Here is a 26742-nt window from a genome sequence, read left to right on the forward strand (position 1 = left end):
CTCCCTGTGGTTTTTGAAAGTGAATGTTTGTATTGTCACCATTTTTATTAAATCTTCAAAGTTCAGCTGACGCTTATGCATCCACTATCACCACCACACATCATGACACGTACTTCGCACAACAAACGCCACATATCAGAATGTTAAATTGTCCAACTTAATTTAGCTTCACTTCTTGCAGCAAAATTTATATTATGACACTGCCAGCATGCTGTGTTTTATTTTTAAAGAAAGTGTTAAAAAATATGAATAAAAAGTGTTTCATGCTTAAAATATTCTCACCTTTAGCAGATTTAGTGTATAATCTTTTCATTTGACCAACATGTTTCTTCTAACTGAAGGTAACACAAATGTTCTGGAGCGGTTCAACCCTGTCTTGAATTGAATGTGAGAGCAAATCTGTGGGTGTAGCTAACGATCATAGGGTGATAAAGACATTTTGTTATTTCTTAAGTGAAAACTAGCAAAATGTTACCCAGCAGTTAGGAAGTGAATAATGTGGCTACGCAAACATCTGTTATTCAGACATCCTTTAATTTAAATGTTGATATAAATGTATTGATTTTTTTTTTAATAAAACCAACAAAACCAGAGGATAAATCTTGGGGGAGTGGGAGGAATCAATTATTTTTTATTTCCACTGTGATCAAATGATGGCATTTCAGAAATTATTTACACCTTTTTCAATAATCAGTGGGATAACCTCCATATAGATCAATTTATCCTAACCCTTCACTGTTAATTATATTCCCTGAAGATCCTCAGAACTGATGCTTGGTTCCTGCTACATGCACACTTTCTGTTGTTTAAATATTCTGCCGATGAGGCTAATCCTCTGCTGGTTAGACACTCGCACACACACACGCACACACACACATGTCAGGGGTTTTCCATCAATCTGACCTTACCCATAACCATTACCAGATGACTAACCCTAAACGAGGGTGTACATCAGGTTTTCCACTAGCACTTGTTCCAACAGTGCCAGAGCATCAACAAAGCTGAGGTTTATGACTGTGATTAATGTTTTTTAACTCACCAGGGTTCCCATGAACTTTAGTCTGGGAATAAATGTAAAGATTTGTGATTATCAGAAGAGTCGGGAGGTTTTAGGCTAAGATAGGATCTCTCTTTCACGTTCAAAATCAAACCCATTAGACTGCTTCAGAGGATTTTAAACAACTGCATGACAGAGGGGCTACGTTTTGTCCTAAAATGCCACAGTACTACAACTTCGTATTTGTCGAAATTATTTACCCAAAGAAAGACTCCAATGTGTTTCCCTTCCTACCAATCAAAACGTGACAAACGTCAGAGGCATCGATTTGAGTGCAGTTCATTTGTGGGCTGATCACAGATGGATAATTTGTTCTGATCTTTTCCCGTTGGCCATGGAGAAAGGGGGTGGATGGAGGCAGAGGAAGGGGGATGGGACGCTCGTGTCTGAGACCTTTTGCTATCAAATATTTGCTGTGAAAGCGTCGTCACTGTCCATTAGCGTTTCCCCCTCTCTCTCTTTCAGTTTTCTGGGTGCATTAACCTCCTCTCCACAACGCTCCCAAACAAAGGAAGGACTGTATTTCGCAATGAGAATGTTTGCGTGTGGGTGTGTGTGTGTATTCAGTTTTCTGCCATTTCCACAGAATATCCACTGTGTTGAAACACTTAGCAAACACCTGTCTACATCACAACACTACCGCGTACACCTGACCCAGTGACACAAAACACACCGTGCGCATTCATGCCATAATCCTCCCACGGACGAATGAAGCCTCTCAGAATACACACACTCACACACTTCCTAACGTGCCTTTTGAAGTACAGGGTTCCTAATAACTTCAGCTCTCATTTGAACACCAAACATTTCTGGCCTCAAATTGAACCACAGTGCAGAATCAGCTCTACCAAAGACCTAAATGGTCCGATATGGATCATGACCCAACTTCAGTATCAGTGTTAAAAGAACGACACGCAGCCACTGATAGCTGACAAAGCTGTTATACCACACACACTCAGACAGACTGCACTCTCCTGAACTGTTTAAGTGCTTCAGCTCATTTCTCACAGAAACGTCTTTGTACATTTAGGAAACTGGTCCTTGAAATCTTTTACCTTAAACTCCAAAGTACCAAAAAAAGTTCAATTTTAGGTCTCAGACATTTCAGGCAACCTCGACATGGTGACCAAAAGGAGAGAAAGTATTTAGTTTTTCAGCTATGCTGATGACACACCTCTCTGTACTGCTGACAAAAGGCCACTAATGCACAAATTACCTGTGTTTCAGGTAATTACATTTCAGGTAAGTTCACTCAGAACAAACTAAGGTTCTAGTTCTTGGCACAAACCCCCAGAGAGAGAAACACATCTTCAAACATTGGCGAGGAATCAAAAACAGAAAAGATTGTATTTTGTCTTCCAGAGAACATTGCAAGAGGTTGGCCTGTTCTCTCTCAGTCCAGTGACATTATGATATGCTGTTCCAATCTTGGAAATAATTACTTTAATGCCATATACCCTTCGGTCTCCCTGAGAACATCACATCTTTAAAATATAGCTGCAAGGATTCTGACACAGACCAGGAAGCAATTTGGCATCACAGCGGAGTGTGAGTCTTTGCAGGGCCGGCTGTGGCTTTTCAAATTGTTTTATTTTGTTTTTTTTGGAACGCTTATTGGTTTTTAAAATTGTTAAAGCTCTTAGTTCACCCTATTCATCAGAGTTGTTTCTCTCCAGCAGGCCACCTGACCCCTCGGGCCTTCTGGTAGTCATTTTCATTTTCTCATTACGCCCCTCACCTCGGTCAGCAGGCCGGCTACTGACCGAGGTGATCGTTTGAGAAACTTCTCGGTTCACTCTGGGTTTTAGTTGGATTTTAATACATAGTCTTTTTTATTCATTTAGGTTTTATTATTTCCATTTAATTTCATATTTGAATTGTTGCCATTACTATCCATTTGATTAGATTACACTTGTCATTATTTTAGATGCTACCTTAGAGGGATTTTTTTTTTCCATTTGTTTTTATGCTATTTATAAAAATGCTTTTAGAATTTTTTTGTTTTATTTAACTTTTTTATATCATACAATTTAATGTCTTTAATTAAATTGTTCTTTCTTTTTTTCTTAATTTTATCATTGCTGGTGCGATTGCATGTTTATCTGTGTGTTTTTAAACAGTAAAGAGAACTTTCTGTTGTCATTTGTATGAAAAGCGCTCTGCAAATAGCATTCAGCTGAACACTAATATATATCTGTTTTGTTATTTTTTCATTCTTTACATGTTCTGTCAGGCATTGCAAAAGAGAAAGCTAATAAGAGCTGATAAATGCGTCCAGTTGTCCAGGGGGAAATGTCACACACACACACACACGCACACGCACGCGCGCACACCCACACACACACAAATGCCCAACTGACCCCTCCAACACACGCAGAGTTACATAAATTGTCTGAAATATATTAATATTCTGTCTGATCAGGAAAGAGTCACACAGGATGTCTCTTAATGACCTCAAGTAGGTCAAAGGTCAAAGTAAAGCACTCAAGGTTTCCCTGCTGGAGCCCAGTGGGGGGAACAGATGTAGTTCTCAGAGTGATAAACAGCTGATCACTGAAAAGCAGTCAGCCTGAACGCTGAGAGGCTGGTGAGAAACATAGGAAGTGAGAAGAGAAAAGACATCTACAAACAACAACAACAACAACAACAACACATGATCATAGAGAGAAATTAGACTTTTAATTCCTGTTTTAAACACACGCTGAAAGATCTGAATGAATCTTTACACCTGGGCTCAGACATAATTCATCTTTATCAGAAAATGAACAGAGCAGAGCATCATATTAGTTAATGAGCTGAGCTCTATGGGGTGCTGTTTGCAAAAATTAACAGCAATAATTTGGGTATTTTAGCCTCACATAAAAGGAAAATATATGGGAGTTAATTTTTCAAAGTCATGTATATATATATATATATATATATATATATATATATATATATATATATATATATATATATATATATATATATATATATATATAAGTAAATGTAGAGCTTACAAACTAAATGTTCACCTCTAAACTAAGTAGTAACTAAATATTTAGTAAGAAAGATAAATATTTGGTTTACAAAGAAAATATTTATTGTGTTCAGAGCTAACTTAATATTAATGTAGCTAAAACTAACCTAACTAAACATTTAGTTTGGAGTCAAATATTTTGTTGAAAAACTGAATATTTAGCTTACTAATTAGCTATTTGGATTGAAACTGTGGCATTCATCAATAAATCAATAACATGAAGAAAATATGCCTTCAAAAATGAGCCTTCATTTTTGTTTCCCCTTATAAATATAAATTATTGCTGTTAAGTTCTGACTGTGTAGTTTTACTAAAAGCGCCCAGTGGTGTTGACATGATGCTCAACCCTCGAAACTACAAAGGCCTGTTTGAAACACGGCAACTTTGTTTTTGTCTGAACCAAGTGGCCAACAAACAGGCTTAGCGCAGCATCTAGTTATCACACCTTAGCAGCGCTGCACATCCGGCATATCCGCTGAGAGGATGGGGAGTATCAAAATATGCAAGCGAAGCTGATCTGAACTGGATGCATCCGTTTGCCCACCGGACGTTCAATGACACGCAGCATAGTAACTTCAAGAACCACCAAGCTAACCACAGCGTATCACACCAAGTTACAACCAATAGTTAGCCAGTAGACAGACAGTGTTATCCTCAGTGTAAACTTGAGTATTGAAATTGTTGAAAACCATTATTTATTTATTTATTTATTTATTTATTTATTTTGTTGTTCATATCTCCAAGTAAGAACAGCCTCCAAGCTCGTTTCATCCACTGTTTACATCTGACTGTCTGATGTGCAAAACTGTCTGTCCTTCACATAATGACGTAAAGTCAATATGACAGCTCAGATTCAAACAAGCATCAGATATAATCTGATTCAGGAGAACGTGTTTAAAAAGTCTGATACTAAAAATGATGATTTCCTGCAATATCTGGGTTAAAAATAAGACAAGCTAATAAGATTTTTTTTTTTAAAACAAAAAAAACCTGGAACTGGGGAACAAAGCCAGAAAAAGCATAAATTGTTAGCCAGAATCAAAAGCAATCATAACTGATGTCCTGTGTGTGTTTTTGTTTCCTCTCTATTCCACATCCTGAGTTAGAACTGCAATCCAAGTAAGGACATAATATAACAAAGACAAACATTAGATAAAACAGGAATTATTGTTTATAATAAGGTGGCACAAAAAAGCCTCCAAAGGTAAGACATACAGTACAGCAACACCATCCAGAACCACACAGGAAAGAGTCTGCTTGATGCAGCAGAGATCTCCCATGTCACCTCTCCAGCTTCAGGCAGGTAAACAGTGATGAGATGGAAGCCGTGGTGGAAAAGGAGGACAAAGGTTGTGAGAAATGGAAACTGAGGGAATAGAGTGCACTCTGTGTTTGATTCCAGCCAGACTGTGGTTTTTACAAACAGCAGAGCAAAGAACAAAGAACTGCATATCAGCATTTTATAATGTAAACTGAGCTGAGTGTTTTGTTAATTATGATTATTCTGTGATTTTTATTTTTTTTTTCTAGAGAAAACTCAATTACCTTACAGAGTGAAGTGGTATAATCCTTGCCTGGGCTGCGCTGAACCACACACAGTCTGCACGTGTTTCAGAGCCTCTGTCAGTGCAGCTTTCACGTAGAGGTGCTTGGTCACCGCTTTGTAGGTCCTGGTGTGTCAATCCTTCAGCATACAGGGGGCAAAAAAAAGGAGCAAACACAAAGACTCGAGCTGCTGTCAGCTGAATTCAGAGATGGGAGACAGAGCAGCAGCAGACGCTCCAAAAATAAAGGAAGGAAAAAGTCTTCCTTTATAGCATTTAATCTGTTTTCCTTTGCCCCCCACAACTCACTCTATCCCTTTTCCTTTCTCTGAGCTCTCACTGTCTGTCAGAACGTTACTCTCTCTCCGACACACACTCACACACTGATTCTCCATCTGTCACCGCCTCCTCTTCGTCATCACTCCCCCTCATACATTATTAATGTGTCTCAGACTCACGCTCCACTGCTATCACACACGCACGCCCGCACGCGCCCCCCTCCCACACACACACACACACACACACACACATGCATTTACATTTCAAAATATAGACAAATGCACTACATGTTCATGAAAGTAAGCTGTGATGCCAAATGCTTCCAGCCAAAATGTATACAAAGGTAAAACTAAAACCTTATGATGCAATCATAAAAAAGATAAATAAATTAAAAAATCAGCATGTCCTTTGGTATATTTAGGACTCCTTTCCAGAATACACACATGCAAATAACAGTTGGCACATTGGGGACAATGTGGGCATTACACCACCAACCCCAGCCCTCTGGTAAATCTCCACCAGTCAGAGAGGTGAGTTTTTATGGGAACATTAGTTAGGATTGTGAAATGGTCGCATAGCTGGTTGGGTAATTATTTATTCTATTGGTTGTTGTCATCAGGGGGGGTAAAAAATGTGATTAAAATTGCATTTTTGTGTGTGTGTGCGTGCGGGCGTGTGTGTGATAAGTTGTATTTAGAACAGAAGTTGTGTTTGTTGGGCTCCAACCGTATGCGGTGAAAGATTTGTTAGTTGAAGTAACAGCATGAACTTCTAAAAACATGTTTAATAGTTACTTTTATCACTGAGGCTCAAAGTAACACGAAATGCTGATGAAATTTTAAGTCCACAGTGTCTGTCCCCGCTCCAGAGTAGATCCCAGCTGATTGGTCGGTGGTTGGTTTCTCTGGTAACTAGAAAAGCTAGGCTCCTCCTGCTGGGTTTGGGGTGAGACCTCGCCTCAAATAGAAGATGAATCTGGAGGCTAGAGAGGGACCACAGCCATCTACGAAGAACTCAAATACTTGAGATTCCCTCTAAAATGCGTACAACTGCCTGTTTTAATAGTTAAAACACCAAATATGTCTTAATATGCATTAATACAAACAGTAGAAACTGTCTTGGTAGCACCTCAGATGTAGCCTGGTTATTGCCTTCCGGTGCTTTTCCGCACAATTCTCATCTCCCACTGAGCTTGATTTCTCTGGTTGAATTTCAAGTGCGCCAATCAGTGAACAGAATCCATTCAGGCCACCCTTCCAAATATTGACCCATTTAAAGTCAAACTTTAGACACTGATTGCAGTTTTCCGACCACCCTTTAAATATTTCCATTTTGGCCGATACCAATTTTTTTGTCTGATACGTTACTAAATATAGCAAGAAAGTTGCTATATTGACCTGGTGGGTCATGTCTGCACGGGTTGGACTCCCCTGAGTCCAACCTCTCAGGAGAGAGCAGAAGAGGACAGCAGTTGATTTTTAGGCCTTTGCTGAGGTAGATAAGATCGGAGGATAAGATCGGTTTCACATGCAAGTATCGACCAATCTCCAATCTCCCCAAGTTAAGGAAATCTATGCCGATAATCTGGCTTGCCAATAAATTGGTGCACCCTTACTTCTTAATAGCAGAGGATCCAGACTGTCTGTTCGATAGAAAGCGTGGCACAAGCAGATGGTTTTTACCAGGCTAACACAGAAGCTAACAACCACAGCCTCCCTTCTTTCCACTCTTGTAGATGCAGCCAATCAGCATGGAGAAAAATGAATGGCAACACTACCCATGGTGTGTCAAGCAGCATGTTTTTCAGCTTCAGAAGCCGCATTTCCTTTCAAATATTTAAGAAATGATTTAAAAGATTTACGGAAAACATTAAATCTGTGTGTAGGTGAAGTATTTTAGAGTTACGTTCCACAGAAAAATCTGTGAGTAAATGACTCCGCAATACTACACCGGGAATGAGGGGAAGTCCGTTCACGGCATACTTGAATGAAGCAACTTTTTGATCAAATTAAACAATGTGTAAAAAAAAATTCACGTTCTATTCTCATATGTTTTTATACATTAGAATAGCATTTTGTACTAAAAGGTTTCTTTAACCTTAAACACGCACATCATTCATGCATAAAGAGAATTTTTCTTGTGCGAGAAGACCGATCATGCATATCACCAATGTAACACATGCACATACACACAATCACACGCACACGCACACGCACACGCACACGCACACGCACACACACACACACACACACAGAGTTATCCATGCATTCAGTGAAGGAAAGGAAGCGTCCCTCAGCTGGAGTAAATCTGAGTTTTCTCATGGATGTGGCATCGCTGGGAGAAAACTAACCAGAGAACAACGAGCTTGGCTGGAATTTTAAAAATAACACATTCAAGATCCATGGGGAAAACAGTTGTATACGACCAAACACAGTCCAATAAACTCTTTTAAACCATCTGCTTACTTTTTGGTCTAAGTGTAATAAATCTAAATGAATTTTGATCTGTAATTATGACCAGATTGTAAAGGATTCAATTGATAACATGGTTCTTACAAACAAATTAAATGTCTTTCTTTTATGAAGTGCCCTGAGATGACATTTATTGTAAGTTGGCTCTATAGAAATAATTTGAATTAAATAAAACTGTGAGCAATCTAAGTCCTTAATGTTTTCTTTTATTATTTTTTTTTATCAATCCAGTCATTCAAAGTTAATCTTTATTTATGGCAGCCGACAGCAGTCTCAGTTTCATGCTGTTTGGTCATCACACCAGAGGAATCCACTACATTAAATCATTAGAACATGATTGCTCACTACTTTCTCCTTCTAAAATCCACCTCAAGTCAGACATTCAAGTTAGAAAGTTACATTCAGAACTGATGTGCTGCATGTTTCGTTACATCTAGTTATTCACTGATTATTATTCAAAGTCATCTTTTTTTTTAGTTTTATTGAAAATTTCTTTCTTTTGTTATATACGCTCTTCTTTGTTGTTATGTGGTATACCACAGGGTTCGATCCTTAAGCCTCTGCTATTTGTATTTCCTGTCTATGAACCTAGAGGCAGCTATGCATAGATTAGCATCGGCTACCTCTCACAGGAGCCACCCAAGGTGATTTACACATCACTACACTTCTATTGTTGTAATAATCCATATTTAGATATCATCTTCACCAAAAACAAAAGTATTCAAAAATGCTTTTATGTGCCAAAATCAATATAAACTGACCCAGTTTTCTTTTTCTGGGTTTGGGTATATTCCACACAGTAGTGTTGCTATAGAACGCAGACACTCAGCCCCTCTGATCCCTGACACGGCTCACCTGAACATTCAATCCTGAGGATAAAACCCTGAGCTGCTGCTGGGAGTTTATGCAGAGCATGTCTGGGGGACAGGCTACAGATCAGCAGGGATGGCTCTGTGTCAAAATTTATGCGTGCGCTTCTGTGAGCGAGACTGTACCGATGTGACTCTGGTGCAAAAGTCACTTATAAGTGAAATGCTTTCGCAAGGCTTTTAACTTGAAAGGATAGAAGCAAAACACTGCAGTTTAATCTTCACTGCACTCACAGCTTATCTAGTTTATATCTAAACTGTGTTGCCTTGCGACAGACTGGCGACCTGTCCAGGGTGAACTTCGCCAGAAACGTTCGCTGGAGAGAGGCACCAGCACCCCACCCAACACCATTAGGGACAAGGTGTACAGAAAATGGATGGATGGATGGATTTATGTTGCGCACCTTCATTGGTGCTTGTTGTTTTTTAAGAGAAGATTAGGGTGATGGTAAAGAGGTCTTCCACCCTCAAAGACCATCGTTAAAGATAAATCATCAAAATACCAGTGGAAGAAATTAAAAATCTGCTCAGCAGTTTAATGCAAAAAAAAAATAAAATCTATTCATTGATCATTTTCATTATCTCATGTTTATAGAAAATGTAAAAACTAAAAGCGTTATGTCTTTCAAAACTGATATTTCTTCTATTATTTTATTATTTTTTGAGTAATTATGTTTTAGTTTCCAATCTGTAAAACGCTTGGCATAAACAATAAAAAAAGAAACATTTTTGATCTACCAGGCCTATGAATCATTTTGGACTTAAACGTAGAATTTTAGCTATTGGACAATTTTTTATGAATTTTCAGTTCATTTGATCATAAAAACATGCTCCTCACCCCATCTGCTATGTTTTACCATCATGTCACTAAATTAGCCCAGAGGGACAAACCGAACACTTGAGTCTCTTTTAACCACGGTTATATAATTACACAGTAAGCATAAGGTTAAAGATGCATTTAGGGTTACTAAATGTCGCTTCATCCTACGCACTGACTCTTAGGATCACTCTCTCTAGATGTGACATTGAAAGATTTGTGTCTAAATATTCCTTTAGCAAATCCTTGCTCATGTATGCTGTATGTTTCATTACAGTATACGGTTTTCCAGCTCCAACAAGACAAAATAAACAATGTAGCAAAAACGTCTGAAAAAAACAGAAAAACATCTCCAGAGGAAGGCTAGAGGAAAGACTGCAGGCCTTCAGGGCCTCAGACTCCTCAACACACACACAGACACACACACACACACACACACACACACACCTGTTTTCATCAGACTATCTTTAGAACTGGCAAGAACCGAAACACTTCAAAAGTAGTAGGGATGTGTTTGTGAAGCTGTTGGCGTGTGTGTGTGGGTGTGTGTGTGTGTGTGTGTGTGTGTGTGTGTGTGTGTGTGCGCGCGCGTGTGTGTGTGTGTGTGTGTGTGCGTGTGTGTGTGTGTGTGTGTGTGTGTGTAAAACCCTGAGGGTGGATGGGTGTGTATCTAGGCTTGACCTACTGACCTCAACCAACATTTTCAGCTCCCTTCTGTCTACAACCAAACTCCAGAATCAATACCTCTCCACCGTCACTGCTGCCAGGCATGATATGCAAATACGCAGCGCATCTCATTAGAAATGATGCGCTGACAACAATGGGAAGGTCTAAGCCCCTTGCTGTTTCCTTAAGACGTCTTCAAGACATTCAGGAACACATGGGTGCACACACACACACACACACACACTGTGTACTCACGCATACACAGAAAAGCAATCGGCACCAACTCCTGGCCGGATGGACTCCAGTTTTTGGAAATCTTCAACTGACAAGAAAACAGAAAAGTGTACTTGAGTGTAGGCCAATGAGGAATAAATCAATTAATCATATGAAAAATGAAAACAAACTCAATGATTTGTTTTAATTTTTAATTAATTATTTAGTGTTTTTCTCTTTTCTGTCTTTCTACCAAAAACTGAATGATAAAAGTCTTCAGTCTGGTGTTTTGGTCTCATCTGAGACTCTCTTTGAAAGACCATTTTGTTTCCAGAGACTTCATGAATCATTTTATTTGTTGTTTCTGTTCCTTCATTTATTTTGGATATTTAAACGTCTTCCAGTTCCAGTTGTCAAACGCTCATTAGAATTTAAAGTTTATTGATCTCTGAGAACGTTCTCCATTTGTACCATTACAATACATGGAAACGGTCTCAAAGCAACATTATTACCATTAGCCGCAATAACATCTGGGACAATTTATCGTACCGCAACATTTGTTTGCATGAAAAAACTTAGAGGATAGATTCTCACGACTGAGCAAATTAGAGATGGAGAGAACAGATGAGAAAGACGTGAGGACGGTTTGAAAGCCAGACAATAACCGGACCTGATGTACTGTACGAAGGAGGAGGACGGGGGGCGACCGCCACACGCCCAGACTCACCCGCATGCAGACCACGTCCGGCAGTTACTGAGCCATATGTGGGGTACGCATCACCCCAGGGCACTGAGACATGGTATTCTAATTAAACAGCAACAAAATTAAGCTCACACACTCATAAACACACACACACACACACGCATACACACACACACACACACACACACACACAGTGGCTGACTGCAGAATGCAAACCCTGATGTATGATTCAGTAAAAACCAGCAGGCAGAGGGTCACTTCAGTCACACAGAGGGGAGAAACATTCTTATGACTCATTTCATAACGTCTTGTGTTTTTGCACACTGCAAAAAGAAAAAATATCACCAAGTATTTTTGTTCTGATTTCTAGTGGAAATATCTTAGTACACTCGAAATAAGAAAAAAAACAACAACTTGCAAGTAAGTAACTCCTTAATATTGATGATATTGTTCTTGTTCCACTAGGTGATTATATCACTTATAACATAGGAAAAATATCTTGTTATAAGTGAAATAATCTCCCAAAGAAGCCAGGACTATTTTTATTAATATTAAGGAATTACAGGCTTATAAGCCTCTATATCCTGCTGAAAATGTATTTTCTTTTCTTATTTCAAGTGTATTAAGATATTTGGGTAACACTTTATTTGACAGGTTGTGCATAAGACTGACATGATACTGTCATGAACATGAAGGAGTCTTTATGAATGTGTATGACTGTTGTCATGAAGTGTCACTCTGTACATAATGACACTTTTATTGCAAAGCTGGCACTTTTAATGAGCTTTCAATCCAACTTTTAAAGCAACTTTGCATTAAAAGTGTCCTTATTTACTAAAGGACACTTCATGACAACAGGCATAGATGTTCATAAAGACTCCTTCACGTTTATGACAGTGTCGTGTCAGTCTTATGCACAACTTGTCAAATAAAGTGTTAACGATATTTGCACTAAAAACTACACCAAAACTACTTGGTAAGATTTTGTGTCTTTGCAGTGAATGAACATGATTAACCGAGATGTCAACTTTGTACACCAAAACGTTAAAGGATCCTTCAGGCCTACAGTGGATTCTGATGTGCGTCAAGATGCATGTTCATGTTTGTCGGGGGGGGGAAATTTATGCTAAACTGATACAGTGTGCGGGAGGGCAACTATGAATGAGACTCTGTTTCTGTCAACGCAAGATTAAAGACAGCAGCAATTGTGCAAGCGCTGTCCACCTCTGCGCCGCGTCACACTGCTGCCCTTTCTGCGCTGCACACAAAAACAAGAAGCGACAGAGAAAATGTTACACAAGAGTGAACCGGACGAGACGGAAAAAAACATCTGGTTAAAAGTTTGGGGTTTTTCTGGCTCATTGTGCAACAGCAGCAAGAAATTACATCCCTTACAAAAAAATCCCATGAAAGTCACATGGGATCACATGTGAAAGTCACATGTGATCACATGTGGTTCACACAAATTTTACATGTGAATGATGTGAATCACGTGAAAGCACATGAATACGTGTGATTTTGGCACGTTTCGTGGTAAAATCACACATGATTCACATGTGAATCACACATTTCCACATGTGATTCACAGATTTCCACATGTGATTTTCACATGTGATCACATGTGAAAATCACACCAAAGAAATCACGTTTTCACATGTGATTTTCATGTGATCAGATGTGATTGCATGTGGAAATGTGTGATTCACATGTGAATAACGTGTGATTCACATGTGATCATGTTATTCACATGTGATTTTACCACAAAACATTCCAAAATCACACGTATTCATGTCCTTTCACATGTGATTCACATCATTCACATGTAAAATTTGTGTGAACCACATGGGACCACATGTGAAAGTCACATGTGATCCACATGTGATCACATTTGATTTTCATGGGATTTTTTTGTAAGGGATGCCACAGAAAAGTCGTGGACAAACAACTACTATCTTGTAGTTGTTTGTCAACTACAAGATTTACAGCATAAACTAGGTTTATTTCCTGTCTATAACAAATAACGAGTCTCATCCGGATTATAGAGCCGTTCCAATTCACCTATTTGTCGACTTTTCTGTGGAATGAACCGAATCTACAACAAAGTGGTAAAAAAAAAAAAGAAAACTTAATCTAAGCCCTACGGTGGTCTATTCAAAGTCCAGACGTGGTGTACATTTTGTGGCAGGGCTAAGCGTCTGGCAGAATTCCTCCACAATGATGTCATCAATCAGCAGTGTCAGCCATTGCTGTTAAATATGGTTCTGCAAATAATTAAAACAGGGAATAATTAATCTTTTTAATCTTCGTACAGTATGAGGATTGATCTCTAACAAACAAACAAACAAATACCAACCTTTCATTTTACAGCAATTAACACCAAATCCCACAAGAGGTCGAATTTCTTTTTTCACTCATTGACATGAAAATCAATCTTAATCTCAGGTACAACACGATGTCAGCCAGGCCACCTGCATCAAGTCAGTGAGTTTGTAGTAATCCCCTAGACTGAGCGATCTCAGTGTGGAAGGATGTGAGAGGTAAAAGAGAGACAGAAGAAACTAAAGCTCCAGTCCAGAGAGGAAAGAGCAACAGACTGCAGACATCATGGCAGCGCCAGCCTCCATTAGGAACTTTATACAGGAGAAAACACTCAGCCACTGGCCCAGCAGTACTTTATAGGGAGGATAATTGAATGAGTTCAACAAGTTTGAGAGAAAGTGCCAACCAGTAGCGTGTGTCTCTCCGGTGAAGAAGGTTTGGACAAAGTTTTAAACATCAAAATAAAATGGAGGAAGACTGAGAGGCAGCGAGCAGCGAGGGAACGGGAAGGTGAACCGGGCTGTCTGGAGGTAACCATGACAGCAGTAATTTAATTACCATTTCCATGGTGACTCTGATGCTGATCTCCACCTTCCCACAGTCCAGATCCAAACAGAGCAACCGTCTAATCCAGAGCCAGCTCATCTGTGCTGCTAGTTCGTCCCTGGATTCTGCCTTAGCAAGGAACATTATCAACATGTTTCCCTTCAGTACATTCAATAAACTTTTCACAATAAGTATTTTGTTTCATAATCATTGGCTGCTTTCATTGCTGTATGTTTAATGGGACAATTTGACCAGAGTCACGACATTTAGTTATAAAAAGGTAAGTAAAAAGAAAAGTTGACATATAAACAAGTAAACTGCAACAAGCAAGGCAGACAATGCAGATACTGAATAAAGGTCATGTCAGGTCATACAACTCAATCACCTCCTATGAACCATCCAACGCTTCAGATCCACACGTCTGTCCCCAGAGAATGAAGGAGGCCCCATTTTAGGACCACAAGGGTCAAATGGAGGAACGGTCAGAGATCTCTGTGCCTCATCGTGACAGAAAATAGTTTCAATCTTCGGAAAAGCTACTACTTGTCAGAGACACGTTTATTCAGCATAGAACTATGCAGACTCTGATTATTAAGCAATCACAAGACATAACTCCTGCTCCAGAAAAAAAAAAAGAAGAATGAAAAGTTTCCTGTGAAATGTTTGAGACTTTGTTGTGGAACTCCATCATTTTATGTTGTGGTTATTTTTGCATAATCTGTGAGTGAAATCGATTAGAGCTGGATAACCACAAAGTACATTGACGTGAGTATGGCTGTTTATCTGATAGCTGGCTGTCTAAACCTCACAGAGCATTTCCCTTTTGTACAAACAGAAGAGCTTTTTCCTGGAAATCTAAAGATAATGGCATCAGAGTGGAACAAGAAGCAAATAGAAGAACTCCAATCAAAGCCATTCCTGCTAAGGTAATTTCATAAACCTAACGCAGGCCACTGCCACGCCTGCGTTAGATGGTTATTTATAGAAATCCACTCATGTACGACGAGTACATGAGTGGTACATGTACTCGTCGTACATGTACTCATGTTTGGAACTCATGTTCTGAGGTTTGGAACTGTGAAATGCATTCAGACCTGTGATTGTAGCTTTAGTTTGACGGAGGAGCAACAACATCCCACAGACTTTAACTCAACCTTGGAGTGAGGGGAGAGAGAGAGAGAGTCCCGCTTGCTCAGTCTTGCCTAACACACCAGTGTCATCAGTGAGTAAACAACATATTTTATTGGACTGTATTTTGGCCTTGATATGTACATACATGCATAAATACACAAATATATATATTTAGAACTCTGCTTTAGAAGTTTTTAGTCCACTTGTTGCATTTTCATTTGGTTTCATTCTAAGTGAGTTCTAATTAGGGGTGCACCGTGATAAAGGTCTGGAGCAGATCCAGCACCAGAAGTTGCGAAACCCCAGAAACTTACTCTGGGATTTTTTTTAAAAATCTTGCATAGACGTGTTTTGGTGTAAGGAGATTGATTAGACCAGGTCATATCTGAGAGCAAACATTTTTTATGTTTGATAGGAATGTTTTTTTCTATGAAAACTTCAAAAAGTCTGCTGTTTACAATAATTAAAAATGCACTGAAACAGGGGAAGCTGGAGTAAAAAGCTAAACCTTCCTGTTTAACCATTCTCTCTCTTTTATATGTCCCCACACACACACACTCATGGGCACACACACACACCACCATGCAGTCATTACGTCTGGTGACACAATAGCTTCTGGCAGCAGCTGGTCAGCAGTAGACAATTGAATCACACAAACACTCTGAGTGTGTTTCAGGCAACACACACGTACACACACCCTCAGATTGAGCAGGAACAAGCCCCTGCATGTCTAATGATGCACCACGACGACACAAAAACACAAGGAGGGACAACCTGACTGGCCATCTGTGGAGCTGGGACCATGTGGAGCATCTGCAACTGATCAATAACTCCCTCAGTCTTCAACATTTGTTCATGACAACGTGTGGACATAAACATACCTGAGCCGGCTCACACAGCGGAGCACAGAATCACTCCTTCTTCTGCCAATGTCGGATTCAACCAAGAAGGTTTTTTTTCTTAGAGGAAATGAAAGAAGTATATGTGGCAAAACAAAACAAAACAAATAAAGTACCGGTTTTAATTTCTGAGCAGATTTTTGCAGATTTGTTTCTTTTTTTTTTGTTTGTTTGACAAATTATCTGTGATGGCTGAAAGGCTCCCTTTATCTCCCGTCACAGATTCTCTATCTGGGCTGGGCTGATGCAAAATGATGCAGGTTACTTCAGTTTCAATCTGTTAGGAGTTTGAATAATTTTGGCCTTAACTGTGTTCATTTCTGCTCCTGTCGTGATGGGTGGGTTTGTGGCAGGACCAAAATGCAGCCTGGAGTATGGAATTTTAACTGAGTTCATGTTTATCAAAAAGATGGCAAAAAAAAAAAAGAAAAGCTTTTAATTATGGCGACAATGGAAAGCAATGGGAGGAGCCAGTAGAGAATAATGAGACCGAGGAGGAAGTGGAAATGACAACAACAAAAAAAAATCTAATTGCAGGAAAATGAATACAGCTGGGAAAGGGAGCAGGAAGGACGAAGGAGGAGACGACTAACAGCTGGGAAGGAGAGAAAACGGACGGCTGAGTGTGAGAATGGAAACAAGAAAAGAATCGGGGAGAGACAGCCTAAACAGTAACAGAAATAAATAATAAATCTAACAGAACAAGTCCAGAAATTACAAACAATAAGAGAAAGTGAACTAACACAAGGAATAAACTAGAATGAAAAACAAACAACTAAAACAAATCCAAGGAGTAAATAACTACACTCCATAGCAGGGGCGCCGGATAGGGGGGAAAGTTATGACAATTCCAAGGGCCCCTGACCAACAGGGCGGCTTACGCAAGTTTTTTATTTATTTTTTTTATATAGAAAAAAAACTAAAAATTGGGACCTTGTCAATTACTGAATTAATCATATTGCTTTTTTTAAAATACGTTTTAGCAGTAAAAATCAAATGTTCCCCCTCCCAGACCAAGAGGTACACATCCATATCTGCCCTGAATCCCCCTGGATCTGCATGAAGTGGTTCGTTCCTGCTTGACCGCCACGTTTTCAGCAGTGGAAGACAAGAACGACTGTGGCTGTTACTATGCCGCCAAGAAAAATAATAAAGGTTTTCATGATGACAGCTTTAACAAATATGGAAAAAAGAAATTTTTTTATTAAAGTTATATACTGCAGCTTGAATAAAATTCAACTAGCATTTTTTGAGAAGTCTGGATTGGTTCACCTGTATTTTGCACATCGCCTATGACTGTTGCTCATGGGGAGAAACATTTCAGTAATCTAAAACTAACAGAAAAAAATTAAACAACCTACTGTCATACTGTATGCAGACTGTTGGATGTTAAATTCATGAGCAGTAAATATTGTGATCAGTATTGGACCAAAGAAAGCAAGGCAGTTGCAAACCTTTAAAACTGTGATGCTTGTGATGGGTCAAATAGACTAAAGAAATTGTAACAGCAGGGGGGGGGTCCTGCATTTAATTTTTGGTCATGGGGCCCAAAATTCCCTCCTTAATTTTTTATTACCATGAGATTTGATTTAAAAAAAAAAATTATAAAAATGCTGCATCATCATGGATACAAATACATGGGGTGGATGATGATGAGGAGGAGAGGGGGAACAGTTTGCAGCCTGATGCACAACATGTGTCATGTCGCTCTGTCAAGGAAGTCAGAAGATGTGGCAGAATCACTTACTGATTGCCAATTATACAGAGAGAGAGAGAGAGAGAGAGAGAGAGAGTTTCTCACTTCAGGGAAACACCTGCAGCCATGTTTGTACTTAACGGACTGATGGACATGTTCCCACTGCTGACACTCACAGAGACACATACAAACACACACACAAACGCTGTACGTCTTCATAGAGACTTCCTGTCTGTTCCGTCCAATTATCACCTCAAGTCCCTGATGTATTTCTGAGGATGTCGGTGGGAGGCTGGGGGGCGGACTTCTCTGTGCGCCGCCCTGTCCTGACCTCAGGGTTGAACCGCCGGGGGAAGTTCCACGCTTGGAAAGATTTCACCAGAGGCCAGGAATCACACTGTGACGACTGACGCATATTACCAACCATTTTCATCGGTACATTATATTTGCTTGGATTAACACTATCTTTGCTATCATTTACACTAAATTCATATTCAGTAAGCCAGTTAAAAAACAGTGTTATTTATAGAATTTATAAGATGTACATTGGCAAGGAGGTGGTAATTATTCTGATCCTGTATTTCCACTTGTTATTTACAATTATCATTATTGCTATTAATATTTTTATTATGGGTCTGTATATTTTTTTTATTATGGGTCAGCAAGTCAAAAACACAAAATCACACAAAATCTTACCAAGTCATTTTGGTCTTATTTCTAGTGCAAATATTTTAATACACTTGAAAAACGACAAAGTAACTTAAAAGTAACTTTGTCTTGTTTTAAGCAAATAATTGCTTATTGATGAAAAGTAATACTTCTGTTGGCAAATAAATTAACATATAACATGGGAAAAATGTCTTGTTATGAGTGAAATAATCGGCCCACAGAACAAGAAGATATTTATCGATGAGGAATTAGTGACTTAAAACAAGCTTCTATCTCTTGCTGAAAAATTACTTTAATCAGTTAGTTTTGTCTTATTTCAAGTGCTCTAGGATATTCGCTCTAGAAATTAGACCAAAGTTACTTGGTAAGATTTTGTGTTTTTGCAGTGTAATCATTTTGTTTGTGTAATATAATTTATTGGTTGGTTGTTTAGCACAGTATATGAACAGGTATTTGAATACCAAAACACGGTATCCATACACCATGTTTTGAAATGATCACTACTGAGTCGGTAGGTGATATATTTTATTAAATTGAGATAAGGGGTAGGGTTACTTCCTACTCCTTTTCAAACAGAAAAGTTGTGGTAAGGTAATTGGTTTTGATATTGGTTATATTCACACAAAATTAAGATATGTAAAAAAAAATTCAGTTATATTCAATAATTTTTTTTCAAATTTATTCTGACATGTAGCTCAGGAGTTTTCAGCAGACATCCAAAGCTACAGACCACGCTAACGCTAACGCTAACAGAAAGACAAAATTTGTCATCAGAGGCCAGTGAGATTGTAAATTGTTGGCTGACATTGCTACTGCTTTAGAAGAGGGAAATGAAAAATATAGACATGAACAGGTCTGTCAGCTGTGCTGAAGAGTGTGTAAATGTTTGGAGGTAGTTGGGTGACCTACATGTACCAAAGGACCCCTGGGCTTCAATTATACTTGGTCATGGCACCCAGGAACTCAACCAGTAAGGACAGATCCATACAAACACACACAGACAGAATCGGTGTTATGAACATTCTACAAATTATAAACGAAAATATCTGAGTCTGCTGGAGGTTTGTTCCTGTTAAAACACGGTGGTTCCTTTCCACTGGTCTTATGTTTTTTGGGGGAGGTTTTGAGCATATTTTGAAGCATTGCGTTACAAAAATGTTAATGGAAATGGCAAAATTCAAAATAATTTCCTCCAATTTGCACAAAAGCTTTTATGCTTGCTAAAGGTGGTTTATGGCTTTTCCAAAAAAGAGTTAATGCCCTAAGCTGAGGGTGGAAACAAGAATGCCGAAAAATGTCTGACATAGGCGATTGTTGTCTCTGGAGGGTCTGTGCCTTACCAGAGGCACAAAACAGAAACATTTCGAAGTCCGTGTTTCCGGTTCAGAAGCTGATGTCCATTATTTCTGATGTCCATGCTAGTTTGCAACCTCCACTACCTGTTTATTACAGCCATACGTAGTATCAACATTTGACTATGTTGCGCTTTGCATAGCCTGGTTGGTTCTACTACCAGTAGATGGAAACTCACCTAATTAGGCCCGAGCAGCAAAGCGCTGCGAAGGCCTATTGTTTTTGTACTGTTTATTAGGCCCGAGCAGCAAAGCGCTGCGAAGGCCTATTGTATCTGTACTGTTTCTTATTATTATTAGGCCCGAGCAGCAAAGCGCTGCGAAGGCCTATTGTTTTTGTACTGTTTATTATTCTTCTTCTTATTATTCTGCCCCCCAAAAGAGGGGCCTTTTTGGGGGATTTATCATATTCAAAAACTCACCAAACTTGGCGGAAGCATAGAGACTGGTGAAAAATTTTGAATTTTAAGGTCGTCGCAAAAATCGAACAAAAAATGGCTCAACAGCGCCACCTAGCAATTTTCAAAAGACCCTTTGCTATTCACTTACTTTGTCGTAGAGACTTGAAATTTGGTACAGTTGTAGAGCTCCCCAAGACGCTCAGAATTTACAATTATTGTCATAGTCCAAGTATCACAGGAAGTCGGCCATTTTGGATCGAAGGTCACATTTTGACCCGATTTTTGCCGTTTACACCCTTCGTATTTGATCGAACTCCTCCTAGGGATTTCGATTGATCGGCTTCAAACTCGGTCAGTCTGATCATAAGGCATGGCCGATTAAAAGTTATCAAAACTGTGACTTTTTGAGTATGCTGAAGGGGGGCTAGCAGGGGTCAAAGTTCACCAACTCGCCACGAAACTCTAAACAGTTATAACTCCTACACTAAAACTCTCAGAGGAACCAAACTTTCAGTGATTGAGCATCATGGGTTGACCTAAAATACCCTGGGGTCAAATGATGACATCACTAAGGCCACGCCCCCTGAGAACAGGAAGTGTCATATTTTACTGGGAACGGTCCCTATATTACACCTTTGACCTAATCAACATGAAACTGTGTTAACAGACAGGAAACATGTTGCTGTATTGAAGATTCCAGCCCGACCGGCTTTGATGGAGCAGGTGGGCGTGGCGGCGTGTGCAGTGACCTCTAACGCCGCTGTCATACGTTTGGCTCTGAATTCCACAGTTTTGGGCCAAACTTCTCCAAACTCACTAGGATGGATCTTTATCCACCCCAAGACAGGAATCCATAATAAAATTTGGTGGGCGTGGCCTAATTTCTCTATAGCGCCCCCTAGAAAATTTTAAAATGATCAGCCCAGCTATGGTTTAACCTAGAATTATGAAACTTCTTACACATTTGTATCTTGTCAGGACGTACTAAAAGTCTCTGGAGCCATGGTCTCAACCCAACAGGAAGTCGGCCATTTTGGAATAAAGTTCCAAAATTGACCCCATTTTTGATGTTTACAGCCTTTGTATTTGATCGAACTCCTCCTACAGTTTTTCAGATACAGACTTCAAAATCGCTCAGCACACACTTGAGGCATGAAAGGTGAAAAGTTATCAAAGGAATTGTCGCACTTCAAAGTATGTGGGCGTGGCTATGTGTCAAACTTTGACTATTCGCCATGAAACATAAAACTCTTATAACTCCTACAGTAAAACTCTCAGAGGAACCAAACTTTCAGTGATTGATCATCATGGGTTGACCCAAAAGAACCTGTGGTCAAATGATGACATCACTCAGGCCACGCCCCCTGAGAACAGGAAGTGTCATGTTTTACTGGGAACGGTCGCTATCTTACACCTTTGACCTAATCAACTTGAAAGTTTTTCCAGAAACAGAAGACATGCTGGTGTATTTTGGATTCCAGCCCCGACCGGCTTTGATGGAGCAGGTGGGCGTGGCGGCGTGCCAAAGTGACCTCTAACGCCGCTGTCATTCGTTTGGCTCTGAATTCCACAGTTTTGGGCAAAGCTGTTCCAAACTCACTAGGATGGATCCTTATCCACTCCCCGAAAGAAATCCATAATAAAATTTGGTGGGCGTGGCCTAATGTATTTATGGCGCCGGCTAGAAAATTTTAAATGATCAGCCCCAAGTCATGCTTTAACCTAGAATTACCTAACCCTAACCCTAGTTCTAAGAGCGGTTTGGATCCCAGCAGAGATTTTTACTGTGTGCGGTTCTGGCTCGATCTTTAGCACACACGCACGCACGCACGCCTCCATCCCCCCACCCTCGAAGGCTTGAATATGACGGTTGACAGTCAAGCTAACGCAGCTCCCTTGTTTTGACTTATGATGTTTTTTTCAAAAATTGCATAGAAACGAATGAAGAATTGCCTTAATTTTCATGCTAATAATGTTGTAAAACTGTTGTTTGCAATATTTTTACATCAGTTTAAGAAATTTACAGTATATATTGTAATTCTAAATTATAAAAAATATTTTTGTAAATATTTGACATTTTCACAGTGAATTTTTTATTTATTTTTTCAAATCGGATTTTGTTTGAAATCAAAACAAAATTTGTTTTGATTTTGATCAAATCAAATAAAAATCAATGATTTGAATGAACTTTAAACTCATTCTTAGAGTTTAAATTAGAGTTTAAATTAATTTAAATTTTAATGCCATGGCTCTTCAGCATTTATGTGAGCTTTAAGGGATTAATTTTTGCTTTGAGATCTGTTTACTTTCTTCCTAGTTAAAGAAAGCACATTTCAGCAGCAAGGCATTTAAAAGTGCTTTTACACCAAATCAAAGACAAAAACACAATGCAACATAGAATCAACAATCAAAACAAAACATCAAGTCAGGTTTTGTCAATACATTTGCAATTTATTACATTTCAAATACAACTCTAAACAAGTGGGGTTTTAATTTAGATTTAAAGGAAGTCAGTGTTTCAGCTCTTTTACAATTTTCTTGAAGTTTGTTCCAGATTTGTGGTGCATAGATGCTAAATGCTGCTTCTCCTCATTTGGTTCTGGGGATGTAGAGCAGACCAGAACCAGAAGACCTGAGAGGTCTGGAAGGTTGATACAACAGCAGCAAATCTTTAATGTATTGTGGTGCTAAACCATTCAGTGATTTATAAACTAACAACAGTATTTTAAAGTCTATTGTTTGAGCTACAGGTAGCCAGTGGAGGGACTTTAAAACTGGTGTTATGTGCTCTATCTTCCTGGTTTTAGTGAGAACACGAGCAGCAGCATTATGGATCAGCTGCAGCTGTTTGATTGGTTGGACAGACCTGTGAAGACGCAGTTGTAATAATCAATGTGGCTGAAGATAAACGCATGGATGAGTTTCTCTAGATCTGGCTGAGACATTAGTCCTTTAATCCTGGAAATATTCTTCAGGTTATAGTAGGCCATCTTTGTGACTGTCTTTATGTGGCTGTGAAGGTTCAGGTCAGAGTCCATCACTACTCCCAGGATTCGGGCCTGATTGCTGATTTTTAGTTGTAATAACTGAAGCTTTGCACTGACTCTAGATTGTTCCTCTTTAGGTCCAAAGATAATAACTTCAGTTTTGTTTCTGTTCAGCTGGAGAAAGTTTGGCACATTATCTGTTCTAAGCATCTGTTCTGTGTTTGGATGGGTTCTGAGTAACCTGGTGACTTTAGATGTGCCGCTGCTGCACCACCTGGATAGAATGATTAGTTCATTAGCCCCACCCACTACCCACAGAAAGTCACCATTTTTTCCTGCAGTATGTCTAACTTTTCTCTGTTTTTTATATGGATTTAATCCAGTGCAAACCCACTTAAAATGATAAGGTGATGACATCTGTCAATGCTGGCTGAACAGTGTGGGCGTGGCCAGATGGCGAATGTCAGACCCTCGCCATATTCATACGATTGTCTTTAAATCACACATGGATGATCCGATTGGAACCAAACTTGAAATGTAAGACCTGTGGTAACCTTTAAAGAGCTCAAATGTTTTGAAATGTAATTTGACTCCACTGCGCCCCCTAGGTCAATCCATCCGCTATATCTCCGCCGTAAATGGACCGATCTGCGCCAGATTTTTTGTGAGTCGTCGGGAAGCGCTGCCGAACGCATTCAAGGTGTCGTGTGGCGGGCGATCGGGCGGAAAGGTTCGACGGCTCCGCGCGAGCGGGCGCCGGCTCTGGAAACGGTGCGAGAGCTTCCGCGGCTGCTGTAACTCCGCGGTGGCCGGCGAGCCGGAGCAGCGCTTGCTGCGAGGGCCGCACGAGGCTGCTTGCAGCTTTAATTCTTTATTATTCTTCCACCCAAATGAATTGCCTTTTTGGAGGCTTTATCATATTCAAAAACTCACCAAATTTGGCGGACGCATAGAGACTGTTTAAAATTTACGTATTTTAAGGTCGTTGCAAAAATCGCAACAAAAATGGCTCAACAGCGCCACCTAGAAATTTTCAAAAGACCCTTTTCTATTCACTTACTTTGTCGTAGAGACTTGAAATTTGGTACAGTTGTAGAGCTCCCCAAGACGCTCAGAATTTACAATTATTGTCATAGTCCAAGTATCACAGGAAGTCGGCCATTTTGGATCGAAGGTCACATTTTGACCCGATTTTTGCCGTTTACACCCTTCGTATTTGATCGAACTCCTCCTAGGGATTTCGATTGATCGGCTTCAAACTCGGTCAGTCTGATCATAAGGCATGGCCGATTAAAAGTTATCAAAACGGTGACTTTTTGAGTATGCTGAAGGGGGGCTAGCAGGGGTCAAAGTTCACCAACTCGCCACGAAACTCTAAACAGTTATAACTCCTACACTAAAACTCTCAGAGGAAGCAAACTTTCAGTGATTGATCGTCATGGGTTCACCTAAAATACCCTGTGGTCACATGATGACATTACTAAGGCCACGCCCCCTGAGAACAGGAAATGTCATGTTTTACTGGGAACGGTCCCTATATTACAACTTTGAACTAATCAACATGAAACTATGTTAACAGACAGGAAACACGTGGCTCTATAACGGATTCCAGCCCCGACCGGCGTCGATCGAGCAGGTGGGTGTAGCGGCGTGGCGAAGTGACCTCTAACGCCGCTGTCATACGTTTGGCTCTGAATTCCACAGTTTTGGGCCAAACTTCTCCAAACTCACTAGGATGGATCTTTATCCACCCCCCGACAGGAATCCATAATAAAATTTGATGGGCGTGGCTTAATTTCTCTATGGCGCCCCCTAGAAAATTTTAAATGACCAGCCCCAAGCCATGCTATAAGCTAGAATTACCAAACTTGGTACATATGTGTATCTTTTCAAGACGAACAAAAAATTCTCTTGGAGCCATATTCTAAATTCAACGGATCTTCTGTAATTTTAGATTTTTTAGAAAAAAAAAAATGTTATTCCCATTAAGTCCTCTTGGTGTCACTGTTACTCCACACATGAATAAGGCGAGAATTACACAGTATGAGAGAGGTGCTGTAATGGCGATATTAACCACTTGGTGTCACTATCACGCCATACATGACTATGTGTACATTTTTACCACTGCAATTCCCAAAGATGCATCTGTGTATTTTGTAGTTCCACAGTTACGTTGTTTTCGATACTTCTGCTGGCTCGTTGGGATAAAAATAGCCTCCACGGATAACATTAACGATCAATCCTTCCTTAATCCCGTCTGCATGTGCGTTTTTATTATGTAAGTATACATTTCCATCTCCTATATTTGCGTTTATATCACTTATTAGCACTAGAGAACAGAATATGAATATGACGGTTCACAGTCAAGCTAACGCAGCTAAGCTATCTACGTGCACAGAAGCATGCAGGATTTTATCGGAGAGAGCAGCGCCTGCAGCTGCACTCTGCTTATTAATTTTCCCTGAAGTAAGAAAAGAAGAATTTCTGATATTTTTATTATTGAATCATCTTTATAATTAACAAAATTGTGGAGAAAAAAAAAAGATTCTCTGTCAAAACATCTTGTAATGTAGCGCACGCCAAAGCTTAAATCTTATTTCTCAGTTCGCTTTTTTTATTTGAACCTCCGGTACTTCTAAGAGCGGTTTGCATCCCAGCGAAAACATCTTGTACGTAGCGCACGCCAAAGCTTAAATCTTATTTCTCAGTTCGGTTTTGTTTATTTGGTGCTTTTTCTGTAAGCTAAAAATGAATAAGCAGAATTTGAACCTCCGGTAGTTCTAAGAGCGGTTTGGATCCCAGCAGAGATTTTTACTGTGTGCGGTTCTGGCTCGATCTTTAGCACACACGCACGCACGCACGCACGCACGCCTCCATCCCCCCACCCTCGAAGGGTTGAATATGACGGTTGACAGTCAAGCTAACGCAGCTCCCTTGTTTTGACTTATGATGTTTTTTTCAAAAATTGCATAGAAACGAATGAAGAATTGCCTTAATTTTCATGCTAATAATGTTGTAAAACTGTTGTTTGCAATATTTTTACATCAGTTTAAGAAATTTACAGTATATATTGTAATTCTAAATTATAAAAATATTTTTGTAAA

The 26742-nt window shown here is 39.5% G+C and overlaps 1 protein-coding gene across 26 annotated transcripts in view; it reads right to left on the bottom strand.

Annotated features, from left to right (window-relative positions):
* The window catches only part of nfasca (neurofascin homolog (chicken) a), a 137710-nt gene that overhangs the window by 79515 nt on the left and 31453 nt on the right, over nucleotides 1-26742 (bottom strand). For 11 of the 26 annotated variants that reach the window (XR_006371018.1, XR_006371016.1, XR_006371014.1 and 8 more), the window contains exon 1: nucleotides 5622-6094. The exons of 1 other annotated variant lie outside the window; for it this stretch is intronic. The gene's annotated coding sequence lies outside the window, so the exon portion shown is untranslated. Of the gene's footprint in view, nucleotides 1-5621; nucleotides 6095-10977; nucleotides 11045-26742 lie in introns of those variants that run through there. 14 more of the 26 variants (XR_006371019.1, XM_044121440.1, XM_044121438.1 and 11 more) reach the window with 3 other exon arrangements.

The sequence above is a fragment of the Gambusia affinis genome, linkage group LG07 (genome assembly GCF_019740435.1).
Source record: "Gambusia affinis linkage group LG07, SWU_Gaff_1.0, whole genome shotgun sequence".
In the NCBI taxonomy this organism is placed as follows: domain Eukaryota; kingdom Metazoa; phylum Chordata; class Actinopteri; order Cyprinodontiformes; family Poeciliidae; genus Gambusia; species Gambusia affinis.